The 19,644-nt window shown below is 41.1% G+C and overlaps 1 protein-coding gene across 10 annotated transcripts in view; it reads left to right on the top strand.

The window, feature by feature from the left end:
* HDAC8 (histone deacetylase 8) overlaps nucleotides 1–19,644 on the top strand; it is a 214,365-nt gene that overhangs the window by 8,104 nt on the left and 186,617 nt on the right. The gene's annotated exons all lie outside the window — the stretch shown is intronic.

Here is a 19,644-nt window from a genome sequence, read left to right as displayed (position 1 = left end):
CAAAGAGACTGTTATGTATAAGAATTCAGTCTATTATAAAAGATGCTTTGCAAGTGGATGGGAGTGGAAAGGATTCGTCAGTAAATGGTGTTGTGACACCTGGTAGCATTTATACCCTCATCTCTTGTAATAAACGAAAAAAAAAAGTGGCAGCTAGATTGAAGAGTTCAGTGTAAAAAAGCAAATTTAAAAAAACTAGAATGAATGGATATTTATCAAGCTTCTCAAGGAGAATAGTTTCCCTAAGCTTAGGAAGTAATAGAGAAAGAAAAAAAAAAAAAAAACTCCCAAAGGAAAAGCTCAACGAATTTAGGTGCATAAAATTTTAAAACCAAAATCACTTTTAAAAGTTTTGTGGCCCTTTAAAACACAACATCTAAATACAGACTAAAAAGGCATATTTGACATAAATATGACAAAGTGTGGTAGGTTTGTGTTTTCTAAGGCACTCATATGGTATGATGTGTAAGAAGAAGTATGGGCAAAGAACGTGAAGAGACAATTTACAAAGGTGTTTAAGTACCACTGGAAAACATGGGGCAATGTTCATTGCTACTAATCAAAGAAATGCAAATTTTAACAACTAGGTAGCCCCTTTTTAAGCCAGAATTGGAAAACATGGTACTCAGTTGGCTAGTAATAGCGCGGTTTTTTTCAACCCCTTAAGAAAGTAACTTGGTAGCTAAGGTATATTAATGCCCTTTGTCTACTTTAGGGATAGGATTAATGCCCTTTAATCCTACTACTGAGAATGCTTCCTGAGAAGACCACGCAAAATAGGGAAAAAACTATTTGCATGGAGGTGCTTATCAGTGTTCTTTATGAAACAAAAAAATTAGAAATAACATGAATATGTAGTAATAAGGAAATGGTCAATCTGCTCCATAGAATATTATGTATTATTTTAAATGATGATTATGAAGACTATAGGGCATTTCAGAAAAAAGACTTGTGTTAATAAAAGGGCAGGTTTTAAAACTGTATGTACACCACAATTACAACTTTATAGAATGCACACATATAAAAAAAAAGTGGGAATGATAATAGTGGCTATTTCAGGGTGGCAGCATTATTGATGCTTTTTTTAAAAGTGTAATGCAAAATTTCTGTAATGAGATTTTATTACTTTTGCAGCTAAAATATTACCAAAATGAAAAGAGGCAAAAAAAAAAAAAAAAAGTTGCAGCAAATACTACAAAGGGTTAAAATCTTTATTCTAGGGGTGCCTGGGTGGTTCAGTCAATTAAGCTTCCAACTCTTGATTTCAGCTCTGGTCGTGATCTCAGGGTTGTGGGATCCAGCCACGCATCAGGCTCTGTGCTGAGCGTGGAGCCTGCTTGGGATTCTCCTTCTCGCACTCCCTCTGCCCCCCCTCCCCCTTTCCCCCTCTCCCTCTCTCCCTCTCTCCTTCTCTCCCTCTCCCTACTTCTCTCCCTCTCCCCTCAAAAAAAGTAATAAAATAAAATCTTTATTTTAATTGATTTTTTAAAACACTGAAATTTAGATAAGTGGGCAAAAGACATGAACAGTTCATAAAAGAGGAAACAAATAGTAAATAAATGTGAGTAAATATTTAGCATCACTAAAATTACAGAAAGGGAGATTGAAACATAATATACACTTGCATGTATGTTTTCCCCTCCCAAATTTGAGCTGAAAGAAGAAAGATTCTTAACTCATATATCTATTACTCTCGGTAATCTATTCTAAGGAAATAAACCAATCCAAAATATTGGAGAACCGTGTGTATGAAGATGGTACTTTCTCTCTTAATTATAATAGCCAAAAAAAGGGGGGGAAAGGAGGGAGACCTAAATATTCAACAACAGCAGAATGTTCAGGATGTTTAGGTAGTATACTGTAACATATCCACTTGATGGGCTATTATGTAACCATTAACAAGTGGTGGTTAGGATGACTATGTAACAAAAAAAAATTCATATTGTATAATGTTGGCTTTGTTCTTAAAGCGCAGGTAGCTACAACATTGCATATTCGCTCTGATTAGTCATGTTAAAAAATAGATGCTTACGAAAAACTCTTAGAAGGAGGGGCGCCTGGATGGCTCAGCCGTTAAGTGTCTGCCTTCGGCTCAGGTCATGATCTCAGGGTCCTGGGATCGAGCCCCGCCTCGGGCTCCCTGCTCGGCGGGAAGCCTGCTTCTCCCTCTCCCACTCCCCCTGCTTGTATTCCCGCTCTCGCTGTGTCTCTCTCTGTCAGATAAATAAATAAAATCCTTAAAAAACAAAAAAGAAAAACTCTTAGAAGGAAATATAACAAAATGATACCCGTGACTTTGTGAAGCTGACGATACCATGAGGGATAAAGAGGTATGCACGCACACACACATATACATGTATCTTTCTTCTGTTTCCTATATTTTTCCTGTGTTTTCTCTAATGTGTATTAGTTTTATCAGTAGAACTTTTTATGGTAAAAACTGCTTGGAACAAGGTGGGAAGCAGTTACAATACACAGTATGGTCAGTGTATATGCTGCAGTTATGTGCAAGGTAGTGGAGTGTACAGAAGGAGGAGAAGGAGTTTGCCTTCCCATCGGTGGGGATAGAGAATTCCAAGCAGAGGGAATAATAAAAAACATGGCAGTGGAAAGCATGGGACATTTGGAGAATTACAAGTCGTTAAATGTGGCTAGAATGTGAGAGCAAATAGAGCAAGACTGTAAAGGTTTTGTCAGCCATGCTGAGGAGTTGGACTTTTTTTCTGGGGCCAGTGGGAATTTATTGAAGAATTTTAGAGAAGGTGGCAATGTGCTGATTGGATCAGAGGGAACTGAGACTAGATAGGGAGGAGAAGGCCATCACTGCAGTTATTCATTTAACAAACTTTTATTAAGCTCCTGCTGTATGTGAGGCAATGAGGAAACAAAAGATTATAACAGGAAGTTCTTACTATTTGAGGGCAGTTGGTACCAGGCAGAAGACCACCAAGTGAATCCATTTAAAAGGGGGACTAAAATTTTCAAGTAAATAACAGAGAGGGCAGGACTTGATTAGCATACTAACTTGAATAACTATTAAAATATGTCTATTTGGTCTCTTTTAATAAAATTGAGTGCTACATAATTCTTCAAACAAAGAATGTATCAAGGATTGATTGTTTTGTTTGGGCCTAATTCTTCTAACAAAATTGCATGATATTTCAAGATGGTATATTTTACTTTCTGTGAGATTTTTGCAGCATGATCATTAAGAGGGTTGATTTTGCCAAAATGTTCAGGGGCCTTTTCAGTTTTTTCTGAGGGCTTCTCCTTAATCATTTTGGCATTCAAATCACTCTCTTTCGAACCACTTCCAAAATCATTATCCTTATCCTCATTTATATTTCTCCTCTTCAATTGTAAACTGGTCTACAGATCCTTGCCAGTTTTGTGTGTTGACTTCAGGGTATCTTGCATCCTTTTATAAGATTTGTAATTTCACTTTGTGTTAGATTTTCAGAGAATTGCTCACTGATGTATCTGACAATCCATAAAAGACAGAGTGAACAGATGGGGAGGGATAGGTGCTAGGACTTAGAGGAATAGATTGTTTGAATGGGGACTGATAGAAGTGGTCGATTCATTAGCAAGTGCTTTCATGCTATTGACAGCTTTTGTATCCCTAGGAAACCTCAAAACCTTGATGCTTCAGGGACTAAGATAATAAATTCTCAGTAATAAGAACTTCCTGTATCAGCAAAGGTCTAGTGCAGTGTTTTTCAAACTGAGAGTTGCAGCTCATTAATAGAACTCATATCAATTCAGTGGGCTGCAACCAGCATCTGTTGAAATCAAGGTGGATTTCACAAAACTTGTTCTAGTGTATGTGTATGTATTTGTGTGTACTAGGCCACAGGGGAAAATGTCAGGTCACTGTAGAGTGGAATGACTATGAACTTTGAAGTAAGACTCCAGTGCAAATCCAGGCCGCGCCATGTACTGACCATGTAGACAACTTGGGGGTTATTCCAGAAACAGCATGTGCAGGGGCGGAGAGGCATGAAACCTGAGGGAACTTCTAAGTCCGTAATTAAAGCTGGAACTCCTGTAGGTAAGTGACTGGAAGTAAGGTAGGGGAGGTATAAAGGGTCCTTGTATGCCAAACTAGAGAGTTTGAACTTGATCCTTCAGGTCAGTGGTTCTTGACCTGTCTCGGTCACGGATCCTCTGAAAATCTGAAGAAAGCTATGTATAATGTCCCTAGAAAAGTGTACATATGCGAATTTTTCCTTGTAACTTCTTGAAGCCCACGTATGAATGGATGGATCCCTGGTTAAGAACCCTGGCTTTGGACAGTGAGAAATCACTGAAGGAAGTTCTAGCCAGGAGGAGGTAACATGATTAGATTTGCATTTTAGGGATATGATTCTAGCAATATGGTTCTATTCAAGCAGATAAACTGGTGGGGAGTCAGAGAAGGATGTCGATAGAGAAATCGATTAGGACTTGACTGTAATAATATACCCAAAAGGAGGTGAAAGCAGTGGTGATGAGCATAGAACAGAGAATAAATTCAAGAGCCATTTAGTAGCTAGAATAGATAGGAGTGGTAACTAATGATAAGGAAAGAGTGATCTAGATTTCTTGTGTAGATGACTCAGTAAATTTGGTTACCATTAACCAAGAAGAGTAAGGGATGAGAACTGATGTGCTTATGGAACATCCAATTCAAGAAGTCTGCTAGAGGGCCGGTAATGGGGTCCAGCCCAGGGCTTTTGAGCCTGTAATGTGCATATGAAATACTTGGGCGTCTTGATAAATATGTAAATCTGGTTCAGGAGGTCTGTGGTGAAACCTAAGAACCTGCATTTCTGACAAGCTCCCAGATGATACTAAATGCTGCCGATCTGTGAACCATACTTGGACTAGCAAGAAGCTGGAGCTCAGAACTTCAGTCTCCACCGAAGATACAGATCTGGGAGTCAACAGCATGATAGATGGTAATTAAAACTAAGAAAATAGATAAAATCACCTGAGAAGCATCTATAGGATGCTACAGAAAACAAAGCAAATACTGAGCCTTGTGGAAGGCCAATGTTTACAGGACAGGTAGAAGAAAGGCCTACAAAGGAATCTTGAGAAGAAATGGTCAAAAAACAGGGAGAGAATCAGAAAAGACTTATCACGAAAACCAAAGGTGAACCTTAAGAAGACCAGTTTGGATGGCAACGTCTGCCACCAGAGCAAACACTGATTCTTGGAGGGGGTGGGGAGGGCGACAAAAAGCCTAGATGTTACAGGGTTTATGGCCCCCCAAAGGGTGACAGTACATAAGCAGATGTTCAGTATATCTGTGATATGAAAATTGTGTAGAGTGGCCCGTTAGGAAAAGGTATCTGAAAAGGCTCCTTGGATTAGGAAATGATAATGAGCAAATGGTTGAGAAACAGCACTGTAGAGGAGTGAAGTAAAATATGTCAATAAGGAGGTTATGGTGAAAAAAAAAATAAGGAGGTTATGGTGAAGAAGACTTCAAAGGATGCAGAGGAGTGAGTGTGCCAGGGAGAGAAGAAAGTGAACAGCATTTCAGAAGGCCACCACCGCCTTTGCAAAAGCAGAGCAATGTAAATAAAACAACTTGATGGATTTCGGGAATGACACGCAGCCCACTATTGCTGGAGGGTTACAGTACAAAGTGGACAATGGCAGAAGATGAGGTAGAGAAGTAGGAAATGGGTCATGAAAGGCTTTGCATATATCTGAAGCACCAATTTGACAGATGCAGATATCTAGTTCTCTCTCAGAGATCTTGATCAGGTAGGTTCGGAGGAGTGTGTCAGAACCTGAACTTTCAAACTCCAGGAGTGATTCTGCTGTGCACACTTTGAGAAACTCTGTGGTAGGAAATGGAGGGCCACTACAAAATCATGTGAGGAAGTAACATGGTTAGATGTGTGTTTTAGCAAACTTAAGTCTGACTATAGTCCTAGAGGATGGATTGATGGAGGTGTAGACTGGAGGTAGGGAGAGTGAATAGGGTACCAGCAGCCCCAATGACAAGTGATGAGGACCTGAACTAAGGCAGAGCAGTGAGATTGGGGTTGGAGAATGGTGAAGGCTGACTTGAGACAGCTTCAAGAGAGAAAATCCAGTATCAGTGATTAGTAGATATGGGTGGACAGGAAAGATGAGGAAGATCACTCAGGTTTCTGGCTTGTTTTGAGCAGAGTCCCAAAGAAGAGAGGACTTGATAACAATAGCCAGCATGTGTTGAGCTGTGTGCTAGATGCTACCTCACACGCATTGTTCTCATAGATTCTCGTATTTCTTGTACATTCTGGAATGAAGAAGTGGATATTGTTATTTGCTGTCTTTTACACATGGGAGTACAGAGAGGTTAAACAACTTTGCTCAGGCTTGGTAAGTGATGATGTTGCAGTTCAAACCCAGGCAGTCGGACTCATCAACCTGTGTGCTTAACCCTTGTATACCTCAGTAAATCAAGAGTAGGAGTTGGTGTGCAGCAGAGGTAATACCCGGGGAAAACAGATACTCAGACTTGGAGATGGAGGTGGAAGCTAGAAATAGAAAACAGATGTGTTGCCAGTATATAAAGGGGTGGTGCAAACCCTGACAATGGACAGAATAACTGAGGGAAAAGGCAGAGATTTGGAGAAAGAGAGTCGATCCTAGAGCCCCAGGAAACACCAACTTGTAATGGGCCAGTACAAGAAGAGGTCCCAGTGCATTCAGCAGAAAAGCAATAGTCAGGGCCAGCCAGATAATCAAAACAGAAAGGGACCACGGAATCCCCAGGGAGCAGAAGAGTTTCAGGAAGAAAAGAGCTCTCAGTAGTGTCACACACTAGGGAGGGGTCAGTCCAGAGAGGTACTAGAGTGTGTCAGTCATATTTGGCAAGTAACATAGTCAACAATGATTTTGCTAAGATAACTTCCCAGAGAGTGAGGGGAGTGCGAACTGTTGAGGTGTGAGTAGGAACTAAGGAAATGGGCAGGAAAGGAACATAAATGGTCCAAAAGTTTGAATGGGAAAGAAAGGAAAGAGGAGGGCAATGGCCAAGGGAAAGTAAGGCTTGAGTGGTGGCCCGTTGGATTTGTTCTCAAAGATTTCAGAGCCTTTATGGGCTGAAAGGGAAATCTTGGAAATATGAGAAGGATGAGAATGGAGCAAAGTCTCAGAGGAGGCAGGAGAAGATGGGGTGAGTGGCTTTGGGAGGAGGAGAACCACTGCTTCTACAGTCACAGCAAAGGAAATGAAGGAGGGTGTAACGTGAGTGTGTGAGTTGCCTAGTGAACTGAGGGAGCGCCTGCCCCGTGACCCCTACTTTCTCTAAAAAAAAGAAAAAAATACTCTTGCCCTCTTCCAGCACTTGCTCACAGGCTGCTTCGAATCCTCCGATTTTGCTTTTTGTCGTCTGTCTCTTAGGAAGTCACCTTGTCCCATCCAGATTCCCTTCAATGGGACTTACCCTCTCCATGTAAATATGTGCTAGGAGATATTAAAACCCAACACAGAACAGTGACTCCTAACCTCCAGAATTTGCCAAGAGATATCGGATTTGTCCGCTTTGACTGGCTAGTCCTCATTCTTGCCTCTCCTGGTGTCTCTTACCCTATTTGGCTCTGCATCTCAGCTCCCAGTATTTTCCTTACCTCCTTCTGATAATCCACTTAAGACCTACATCCCTAGCTCCACCATGCACTTCTTCCTCCCACAATTCTATCATTTGCCCTCTCATCCCATGACATTTCTGCCTACCACCTGGCAACACAGGATCTATGCCATGTGGGCCCCCTCTGTCCTGCTTCCCTGCTCGAAGAGGGAGAGAGATGTCCTCGAATGTTGCTGGTCTCTGATACTTCCACCTGGGGGCAGTAAATGGCAGAGCCATGAAACTGCCTTGTGTCTTGGCAAGCTCTATAAGAAGAATGTAGAACTAGACCTCTAGCCATTAGTCATCATCCACTTGGAGGTTAGCTCAAAGCTACTCGAGCTATATTCTCAAGAGCTCCAGTTCCTTATGCAGATATAAAGTGAGTGACAATGAATTGCATTACAGTTCCAGTTCCCCCAAAGGGCTGTATGAACAGTGTAACTTGTTACCCAAGCAGCCAGCCCCCCTCCTGTATCTGCACTACCCACCCTCCAGCCTTGACAAACAGGTAACTACATGAAAACAGAGGCCTGGATTCTCTTTAAACCCGTTCAGTGCTGGAACCTGCAGAACGGACACATCACCAGACAAAACAGACAAGCCTTTATTACCATGGTCGCCCAGATCATTCTTTCAATACATGTCCAGCCTGTAAGGCACCAGCCCTCCCATCAGAAAACTGCCCAGCCAGGCAGCAAAGTAGGAACCAGCCAAGACATGCTTTGTCCCTATGGCATCCCCACTCCTAGCCTCTAGGGGATGGGAAGTGTTCCTGTACTTCCTACAGAACTGGGGAAGACCGTATATCACAGTGGTTCAGTGTGGCCCAGGGAATCCCAGCTCCATCAGTTATTAGCTATAAAACCTCTGGGCCTCAGTGTCCTCATTTGTAAGGTGGAGATAATAATAGCATCTACCTTATAGGGTTACCAGGGTTAAATCTAATAATTGCATTACAGAGCCTAGCCAAGAGCCTGGCACATAGTGTTTGATACAAGTCACTTATATCTAGGCTGGGTTATACTCAAGGGGGACCTAGGTGGCCTCTAAGAACTAAGTCCCTGGTCCAGAAAAGTTCCCACTACCTATCTAGCTGAAGTCAGCCCTGCCTGGTACTGCTTATCACCCACTGCGCTTACGCTTCCCCTTGGCCCATAAGCTGCTCCTGGCTGAGAGTGGACTCTTCACTATTGCCTTTAAGACCCGTGACCTTTGCTTTGTTAGAGTTTTACTGCCAGCCTTCCCTATACGCCTACCCTCCCAAACATCACATAGAATCCCCCGCTCAACTAACCCTTTATACTGCTAGGGCTAACCCAGACCCATAAGGCAAATGAAGGTACTCTCTACCAAGAGACCGAGAGATTGCCCTCATTGGCAAATTGTGCAATAGTGCTGATACCCCAGGACTGTTCCTTAGTACCAGAAGAGCAGATGTTCTCAGTCTAAAATCAAGGCCTTCTATAAAATAAAAACTTTGAACAGCAACTTGCAGCAGGTTTCATCAGATCCTCCATTCCTTCTGCAGTGGCCTTGAGACTCTTTCTGAAAATAAAACACAGGAAATACTTCTTGTCAAGATTATTCTGTCCTCAGTGTAATCACTATTCAAAATCTTTTCCACTAACCCAGGACCTCCTAATTTAATTCCATAAGGTTCTGGCATCCACAGAGCTTTCTGTACCTTAGGGGCACCAATAACCTCATCTAGATCACGAAAGGTAGCGTGTGGAAAATTCCTGTGTTGTGCTCCTGCCTTCTTCCAGCAAATGAGATCACACTACCTGGGCAGTGGTTTGATAACTGCATTTAATGTGACATCACAGAATCTCTGAGCTACATGGTAATGGAATGGTTACAGTAGCGCTGTCTCCAGGCCAAGCCCCAGAGAGTCAAAGTGTGAAAATGGTGTTTCTGGAGAGGGTTTACATAGTGCTGGGTAAGATGTAAGCCTTTCTAGAATGCAGTCCCCTAGGATGACTGAAGACATCAGCAATCCCTTGATACCACCAGCAATTCATCTACTACCTCTGCATCTTTATTATCCCAGTATCCTTTCTCCTTAAGAGAAAGGAATTTGGTCCCCAGACACAAAAATGACCTTCCAGTGGCTGAAGGCCTTCTACCCCCAGCCTTGGCCTGTACCGTTGTCTAATGCCTTCAGCATCCAGGTACGAGGGTGTGGATGGGAGGGTGATGGATTGGAGTTGTCCTGTTGCAGGAGGACCTGGATACTTAATCTCCGCCCCTGCACCCACATCTCCAGGAAGTTGGCCCTAACCAAGGCCAGTTACCCCAAGTGGGGATGAGAGCTCTTAGTGATCAAGGCCACTTTCAAGATAAGGAGACACGTCCTTTAAGAAGGACAAGCAGTTTGTGATCATGAGCTCAAAGGATTATATCCCCGAGTAGCCGACTAGGGCAGACTTGTAAACTCAGCCCATACCAGGTGAAATAGACCCCTCCCAGAGTACCCATCCCATTTCAGAATTCAGAATATCAACAGGGTTCCAGGCTGAGAATGTCACAGCTATTTACCCCAGCCACAGCATAGTGAGTGGGCAGATGCATGTGTGGAACATAAAGATCCAGGCCCATTCTGGGGCAGCCCAGAGGTTTATGTTGTCCCAAAGTACCTCATTCTGTTAGGATCAGGGTTTGCCTGTGCTCATGGATACCACTCCAAAAGGCCAACACAGCCCGTTCAAAACTTTGCAGATTATAATCTCATGAATTTAGTCTCATACTGTGATCTGCAGACCACCTGCATCTTAATCCTAAAATGAAGATTCCTGAATCAGGCCCTCCAGGGTCAGAGCCCAAGAATATTCATTTTTTTACCAGTGTCTCCCAAGGTGATTCTGATGCAAAGCACAGTTTGAGAACTCCTGGTCTAAAGGTTTTTCTAGTTGCCCCACTCTGACCTAACCACTAGTATGCCTCTATAAGTACTACAGTTGAGGCAAAAACAGACCAAGGTAACCTTCAGGCTCTTGGGACATTGTACCAGGGAACTTGTGCTCAGATCTTTCATCCTCCCATATCTGTAACACCTTCTTACTAGCTGCAGGTCCCTCTCTCCCTGTTACCTGAGTTCACACCAGCCATTGCTGCCCATGCCTCTAAAATGTCTTCCACTTCCATAGGCCCCATGGCCATCTGCTCCCCAACCACAGCCCCCGGTTCATAACACTAGTTTTGGAGAATGCCATGTAAAATCCTCCTCCATATTTGCCTCCCCACCATTACCACTACCAGCAGACACATGGATTAACCAGGTCTGGCAGGGGTGGGGGCCAGCACTCCTGCTAGACCTCCAACACATAATACAGTTGGCCCCTGGGCCCAACCTCCTCCTCAGAATTCACTTCTAACTCACTACACCCCTCTATCCAGACCTCTTCCCTTCATGGCATTACTTGCTTCCAGCCTACTGTTCCCCTAGAACCACTGACATCTCTGAACCTGGTCAATACCCAGTATAGCCACCCAAGTATGGACTACCCAAGGACATGTTCAGTTAGCCTTCACCCTACAACATGGCACAGAGGTTAAGAGCAGGGACTCTGAAGTCACAATGCCTGGATTTGAATCCCAGCACTGCCACTTTCTATGTGACCTTGAACAACTTACTTACGCTCTCTGTCCCTTGATTTCCTCGCCTGTGAAGTGGAGATAATAATAGTACCTACCTCGCAAAGCAGTTGTATTACATGAAGTAGTGTGTGTAAAGCACACAGAATAATGTCTGGCACAGAGAAAAAGCGTCTGCTGTTGAGTAGATAGGAATTACACTAACTGGATCACCCAGGGTTGAGACACAAGTTAGATTTCCTTTTGGCATAGCCCTATCTACCCATGCCAAAAATTGGAAGACTCTTACCTAGAAACCTTTGACATGAAATTTACTCTTGTGCCCATAGACCTTCTACATCCACAACTTTTAGAACTTTGTGCCCTTCCTACTTCATGATCACCCATCCAGTCTTTTGCTACTGCCTGATGCACTTGTCTACCCAGTACCCTGCAGTTAGCCTCAGCAACCTAAGGCTGAGACCAGTTTCATCCTACAAGAGGTGCTAGCTTTCCAGCAGCATCATGATTGGCCCACTGCCTGATTCACTGGAAGGTTATTGATCAGGAAATAGTTGGGAGGACCACCCACAGGCACCTTGATCTTATAATCCTATTAGAGGCATGCTTTCCCAGCTCAACCTCAGCATTTTCTCTTAAATGTAACTTCTGTGTTTGCTTTCAGGTCCAGGTACCAGGACTGCGCATAATACACTCTTATGCCCTGCCCTTTACCTCCACCTCCTCCTGATCCTAGATCAGTGGGACCCTTCTACCCAGTCTCATTTATGCCCAGAGCCCAGGGAACAGATCTTATAAGTATGAACAACAGTAGAGACAGAGGATGTAAAAAGGAAGAAAAGCACTTGAGAATGATTTTAGAGGCTTAACTGACAGAACCTGGTGATCAGTTGGCTGTTGGGGGTAAGGAGAAGGAACAAAACATTGTATTGGTTCCCTGTTTCACTCAGAGTAAAAGCCAGAGTCCCTACTATAGCCTACAGAGCCCTGCACCTTCCTTCCTTTAACCCCTTCTCCCTGTAGAACTACTGTTTTCTTTCCTCGCTGTTCTCTGGCCCCTGGACTTCTCGTGTCCCTTGAACCTACCAGGCGTGTTCCCACCTCTAGGCCTTTTGCCTTGCTGTTCCTACTGCCTGAAATACTCTTCCCCCAGCTAATGCCTCTTCACCTCCTTCAAGTCTTTGCTGAATACTCACCGTCTCAGTAAGGCTCCCTGACCATGTTTTGAGATTTGCATTGCCAAAAAAGTTTTCCATTGCCCTTTCCCTGTTTGATTGCTCTCCATACTATTAATCATCAAAAAAAATTATTTAATTCACTTCTTGTTTATTTTATGTCTTACTTCTGCTCCCACTAGAATATAAACTTTATAGGAGATAGGGATTTTTTATCTGTTTTGTTCATTACTAGAGCTCCACTGCCTAGAACTCTACTTGGCACATAGTAAACCCTCAATAAAATTTTGTTGGGTAAATGATCAAGTGTGAAAGCTGGAACAGATGGGCAAGAGAGAGGAGGGGGAAACATCGATTCCATTGATTCCCAACCATTTGGGGGAGTGTCCCTCATAGTATTACCAGTTGACTTATTGAATGTCAAAATGTTTGGAAAATAAAAAACAAAGTTATTAAGTTGGAAAGATGAGTTAATTCCTTCTCAAGGTAGGCCCTCAATAAATATTTGTTGAATGAATCAATGATATCTTAACAGCTTTTATGAAATTATCAGAACCAGGAGAGAGCGAGAGAGAGAGAAAGAAAGAGAGAGAGAGAGTTAGAGAGGAAGGCAGGGAGGGAGAGAGGAGACTCCATACTTCAGTCAGAAGTTCAAGTGCTCACGAAGTCGAATAAGCGGTCAATAATATGTCAGAGTTCCAGCATGTGGAACATGATGAAACTGTGGGCCATTATATAAGCTTTGTATTTTAACCAAGCGACCACTAGAGGGCGGGCAAGGTTAAATCAAGAATGCTTTCCGCTTGATGAAATTCTGTTTAACGTCATCCACGTTTCTATTTATTGATCTGATGTTCATATAAACTGTTTCATCAGTTCCAAGTGTTCTCCTGAGCTAATTTTTTCCATCATCTTAGTATCTGTCTCATAATCGTTCTCCAGTATTTATAATTTGAACGAAAGAATGTTTAGAATAAAGAGATTTTTCACCTTGAAATTTGACTAATTAGCTGTGGTCAGTATTTCCATTAAGAAACTATCCTTCAGAGTTCAAAACCTGGCTGGTAAATATAGAATCCATGGTCTTTGGTGCTTAAAGAATCCTTAGGCAAGAGAAGGGCAAGAGTCTGACTTGGCATTTGTGTGCTTTATATGTGTAAACGATAGTGTTAGGTAACAGTGCACATTGTAGTGCCTGAGCTAGGAGTCACTGACCGCCCCAGCTGCCTCTGCTCTGATACCAGCCTGGCAGCTGATGAAAGATGCTGGTTACCTGGGCTGGCTGCCCCCCCGCCCCCCCCCCACCGCCACCCTCCAGAATTGTTAGCTGGAATTTTGCAAATGGAGATCTCACTGCTTTTGAAACCTGCTGCCCACAGTGTGTTTGGGAGCTGTAGGGTTGTCTGGGATGAAGAAAGTTAAACAGGCTTTGCTAATTGTCTTAATTATCAATTGTTGCCATTGAAATTCTCTGAAGGGTTTTTGGGTGCCTGGATTTGCAGCTTTCTGAGCTGGATAACTATGGAGGTGTGGAAACCTTGTCCTGTTGTCAACTGATAGCTGATGTCTCTGAACGCCCTTGATTCAGGCCCATGAACTGGGCTCTTAGTATTAGGTATTTTTCATTCGTGTATTCATTTCAAATAGCCTGAGAAATATAACCCATTTTTAATAAACTTTTTTAGGTTAGTCTTAGATTTACAGGAAAAATGAGCAATGGTATAGTGTTTCCATATACCCCACACCCAATTTCCCCAACATCTTACATGGATATATTTGTTATAATTATTGAACCAATATTGATACATTATTATTAACCACAATTCATAGTTTACTCATTTTTCCTTAGTTTTTGCCTCATGTCCTTTTTCTGTCCTAGAAGCCCATCCAGTATACCACATTACATTTAGTTGTCATGTCTCTCCTGCTCCTCCAAGCTGTGACACTTCCTCAGATTTTCCTTATTTTGATAACCTTGACGTTTTGAGAGGTACTAGTCATAATATTTGGTATTATGTATCTTTCAGTGTATTTTATGTATTTTAATGTGTTTTTCAGTCTATTAAATGGACTCATTTCAAATAACCTGAGAAATGCAATCCATCTTTATTCCCAGCACTGAGTTTTGGAATCCGAATGGTTCCCGAAGCTGGTCCTTGCTAGAGGAGGGCAAGCGTCTATAGCATTGGTGACTTCTTCTAATACAGTGTACACTCAGAGTAAACCTTTTTATTTATTGTCCATAGTCATCAAATTCATGCTGGTATCATCTTGTCTCAGGAAACTTAAATGGAAATTGAAGGTGCAAATTTACAGTATGTATCTAGGACTAATTGGTCTTAATTTTTTTTTTTGTAACATTTGAACCATAGTGAGAGACTTCATTTTTAAGTTTTACTGTTTAAATATAAGAACCAAGGGTTCTGTGGAGGAGAAGAGGAAGGAATGCTGGGTAGGGCCACATATCGTTCTACAGCTTTACCTTAATTTAATTTTCTACCCCAACCTGTCTTTAATATAAACTGTATTATCACCAGGATAAGACTCAGCTTTCTTTCTCTTTTAGCATATTTTCAAATATTTAATACAACTACCCACACAGATTCTTACACAATGATCCCACTAAATTTAGTTGGAATGCTAGTAAGTGACATTCACTTCCTCGCTGGTCTTTGCTAGAATTCTGTGGATTTTTCTTCTGAGAATCTTTATTTGTCATGCCTTTTATGAACTGTCTTTGTCATTTAGTAAAACTGGCTCTTTAAATTCTTCTGGAGACTGGGGGCAAATCAAGGTAAGGTGCAAGGTGAGAGGAGCGAAAATCACTAATCTTGCCTGATGTACTTAAATACAACAGTAATAATAAATCATCCAAGGTAGATGAGTCAAGTGGTAATTGTGGACTTTATGCCAGACAACCAATAAAACCTCTCTAAGAGGTTTACAGATTCCCCTAGGAAGTATCTTGAAGGTTGTTAAGCTCTTATTAATGTTCTAACCAGGAATCCCTATCTGTGAACTTTCTTTAAGAAAGATATACATCCATTAAGTAGGTACCTGAATTAACTTTAGAGACTTCTGTTTGCCCTTCAGAACTTATTCATATAAACAATATCAACATTTACTAAAAATCTCAGAAATGCATGCCAATTGTAAGAAATGTAGTGTAAAGGATTGGAGTTCAAGCCATTCGCATGAAATAAAATTGATTATTGGAGGTAATGGTACAAATTATGAAACTTTTAAAATGGTTCAGATAAATAGGGGGCCTTTCCACCTTATTAGATGACAACTTTGGAATAGGCTCAATGTTGAATCCAGGTCATGGAGACTGAATAATGTATCTGTTAGTTCTCAAGTGCGTTTTTGTTTCTGATGAAAGTTGGTTTCCTTGCAGGCGATATCAGTGGCTAGTTAGCTCAAGCAGTTCGAATACAATGTTAATAATGCTAGGACCTTGATTTTTGTCTTTGTACAAAGACAGTTAGTGTTTGCTGATTCCATTGCTATTGGCTGCCCCCTTCACCTTGGCCTGCCATCTCTTCAAAGGCGTATCCTCAGTCACAAGGGAGGCCAAACTGGGAGATGCAGATTGATAAGTGTAAATCTTTCCCACCTTTAAAAAAACAGCCCCAAGCCCCCTTTCTCCCGGTGGGGGGGTCATTCGCATCGTTTCCACTGGTTTGCCTTACCATGTTGTTATGAATACCCTAAAATGTAGAACTATGTCCGTTGCCTTCTTTGTTTTATATTCTATTAGCTCAGGAAAGTTCTTCATTCCATTGAGCACCAGACTGTGGGGTATATTTTTGGAAGCAAGTGTAGGTGTACCAGAGCCAAAAAAGGTTGGGAACAACTGTAGACAAACTGATCTCACTGTTCTTAGAGCTGCCAGCTCTAGGCATAGAGCCCTTAAAGTGGACTATAAATGTAGAGTACATGGTTAAAAGAAAATCTATTATGTGGGACTAATTTCTGGTTTCCCACAATCAGATGCATGTATTTTGTGTGTGTGTTTTATGTGGAGAGAAGCAGGTGTGCACAAAGCTGGTCTATTTAGCTATATTAAATTACAACTGGGGTCTTCTTAATGAGAGAAAAATTGTGAATTGGATAATTAGGATAGTTAGTACTTTGACTTTCTTTGTCAGTGCCTTTATTTAAACTCATCGTGCTAATATTCCTGTAAAGGAGATGCTTAAGCTAGGAACTTTTTGCTAAGTCCAAAAACTGAAGCAGAGAACCTAGGTCTCCTGGTTCCTACCCCAGTTTCTATCATTGGAACATGTAAGCCTCTAAGAGGACTTGCTGGACATAACTCTGAAATCAAATTACAGAAGGATTTCTGGTTTTTCATTCTCCCTCTTTGATAGAGGAAACAATGGCATTATAAATAAACACAAACTCTTGATCTGTAAAAGTTATTGAGCCAGTTCTCACAAAAGACAGCAACATGAACTGGCTGCAGGAGTAGTAAACAGGGTGTGAGGAAAGGGAGCCCACAGAAGACATCATGACAAGGTTTGGACATTAGGCATGGAAACATCTGATTATATAGTATGTTAACCAGTCATAAGCTATAATGGCCCAAGCTAAGACCTGTTAGCTCATTTTGCCTTACCTAGATCCTTATATCCAGCAGAGAGGAAAAGAAAGCTAGTGTATTCTAATAGTGATTTCAGCACTGTCTTAAAGATTAAGTACAGGTATGCTCCAATTTAAGAAAACCAGTAAATTAAAAAAATGCACACTGCCAAATGAATACATACAGGGGTTGAATGGAGAATTCATTTTCTAGAAGGAGTCTTCACTATGACAGGATTCACCTACTGAGTTCCTTAAGTCAAATTCTCTAGTGAATTCAAGATTTGATTTGCAGAGAGTGAATTGGCACATGACTTTTTAAGAATGTGTCTGCTGTAAGGTTTTTCTTAGTATGACTATTTGGGAAAAAAAAAAATATATATATATACAGTACAGTCTATGTACCAACATAAAGAGGTTTCAGAGAATTTTATTTTCCTGATTTTTTGTAGCACCGTATGACCTGTGTAGATTTCCATGTAGGCCAAAGCATAAAAACAGGATTATGAGTGCTGTCTAGAGAGAGTAAGAGACATTAGAATTCGATGCGTAAGAGATATTAAAAGGAAAGAACACTGAAAATTTTGACCATTTCTAATTTCTGGGAAAGCCATCTTGCTTTCCATCTCTGGTATACCTCTCACCTCTGACCAGTTAGTTGAAATTTTCTCTCCTGCTGATCTCCTATAACCATTGTAGCTCTTAAACATAGAAATTATCCATAAGGGTACAAATAGAATCATTTAATGAAGCAACAACAATAGAAGCACGAATAACATTCTCAGGAGGGTTAAGAGGTTTGATCAGCTAATACTGAAAATAAGGGGGCAAGTGCCTTATTTGAAAGTAAGAATGTAACTTTGTTAGCACAACCCTGGATCATAAAGGCTGCAGGCTCGGATGGTGGTGCTCTTTAATGCCGAAGATACAGCTAGAAAAACTGCCCTTGTCCGAAAGTACTAACAACCATGAAAATGTACAGAAATTTCAACAGTTGTGGCTCTCTAGAAAATGGTGGGCAGAATTATAAAAACACATTTCAGAACTTCCAGCTAATTATACTTAAACACCCAAAATATATGAAGGAAATAAATTTCCAAAGGGCATCTTCCCACATCAGGAAAAGCATCAGCTACTTTCTTTATCCTTTCATGTAATAATGAGCATATATCAAGCTCTGAAGCTCTACTAGTACAGGCCCCTTGGAAATAATGCATTTCAAGAATTGTGACTTCTTTGCATTTCTTTCAGTCTTCTTTAACTTCTTTCAACAGTATAGTTTTCAGCATACAAGTCTTGCACTGCTTTTGTTAAATTCATTCCTAGGTGTTTATTCTTGTTGATACTATAATGTATAAGTAGAATTTTCTTAATTTCATTTCTGGATTGTTCATTGCTATGGTAGAGAAGTATAATTAACTTTTATATTTTGATCTTATATCCTACAATTTTGTTAAACTCTTATTTATTGCGTTTAACAGTTTTTTAGTAAAATCCTTGAGATTTTCTATATACAAGATAATGTCACACTAGCCTCATAAGATAAGTTGGAAAGTGTTCCCTCTGCTTCTGTTTTCTGGAAGACATAGATAATTGGTATTACTTATTCCTTATACGTTTGGTAGAATTCAGTGAAATCATCTGGGCCTGGGCTTTTTCTGCAGAAATTAACATGAAGATCCTAAAATTCATATGGAATTGCAAGGGACCCCAAATAACCAAAACAATCCTAAAAAAGGAGAACAGAAAGGACTCGCACTTCCCAATTTTGAAACTTACTACAAAGCCGTAGTAATCAAAACAGCTGTAGCTGGCATAAGGAAAGACATACAGATCAATGGAATAGAATTGAGAGTTCAGAAATAAACCCATACATCCATGGTCAGTTGATTTTTTTTTTTTAAGATTTTATTTATTTATTTGAGACAGAGAGAATGAGAGAGACAGAGAGCACATGAGAGGGGGGAGGGTCAGAGGGAGAAGCAGGCTCCCTGCCGAGCAGGGAGCCCGATGCGGGACTCGATCCCGGGACTCCAGGATCATGACCTGAGCCGAAGGCAGTCGCTCAACCAACTGAGCCACCCAGGCGCCCCTTGGTCAGTTGATTTTTGACAAGGATACCAAGACCATTCAATTGTGAAAGATTAGCCTCTTCAATGAGTGGTTCTGTGATAACTGGGTATCCACATGCAAAAGAATGGAGTTGGCCCTTTATCTCATACCATATAGAAAAATTAACTCAAAATAGATCAAAGACCTAAATGCAAGAGATAAACCTCTTAGAAGAAAACTTAGGAGTAAATCCTTGTGATCTTTGATTAGGCAGTAGCTTCTTAAGATGAAACGCCAAAAGCACAAGTGACAAAAGAAAAAATGAACTGGACTTCATCAAAATTAAAAACAGTTGTGCTGCAAGTAATATCTTCAAGCAGAAGGGCAGCCCATTGAATGTGAGAAAATATTTTCAAGTCATATATCTGATAAAGATCTTGTATCCAGAATGTATGTAAAACTCTTACAACTTAGCAATAAAAAGAACAATAGCCCAATAGAAAAGTATACAAAGGATTTGAGTAGACATTTCTTGAAAGAAGATATACAACTGGCCAATAAAGACATTAAAAGATTTTCAGTATCATTAGTCATTAGGGAAATGCAAAGCAACTCTGCAGTTAG

This window comes from Mirounga angustirostris, unplaced genomic scaffold, assembly GCF_029215605.1.
Source record: "Mirounga angustirostris isolate CCGP_5_RB_7025 unplaced genomic scaffold, mMirAng1.0.hap1 SCAF_11, whole genome shotgun sequence".
NCBI classification, from domain to species: Eukaryota; Metazoa; Chordata; class Mammalia; order Carnivora; family Phocidae; genus Mirounga; species Mirounga angustirostris.
Note: the sequence above shows the minus strand (reverse complement) of the source record. Positions and strands in the feature narration are given on the sequence as shown.